The sequence below is a fragment of the Spermophilus citellus genome (assembly GCF_964194105.1).
Source record: "Spermophilus citellus genome assembly, chromosome: 4".
NCBI classification, from domain to species: Eukaryota; Metazoa; Chordata; class Mammalia; order Rodentia; family Sciuridae; genus Spermophilus; species Spermophilus citellus.
The window spans coordinates 153,247,310-153,247,575 of record NC_138185.1 but is presented as its reverse complement, the minus strand read 5'-3'; positions in this window follow the sequence as shown (position 1 = coordinate 153,247,575).

The window sequence follows — 266 nt, the reverse complement described above, 5'->3', positions numbered from 1 at the left end:
AGGGAAACCACTACTTTCTAAAGCTGGGGTCAGCTTCCAAAATATCTTTTTTTTTTTTTTTTTGGTACTAGGGATTGAACTCGGGGCACTCACTGAGCCATATCCCCAGCCCTTTTCTTGTATTTTACTTAGAGACAGAGACTCGCCAAGTTGCTTAGGGTCTCCCAAACTGCTGGGATTCTGAAATATCTTAATTAAAACAAACTACATTAAAGACCCCCAAACTACCTCCAGCATGGTTTTCCTTTGACTCTCTTTCATGGGAA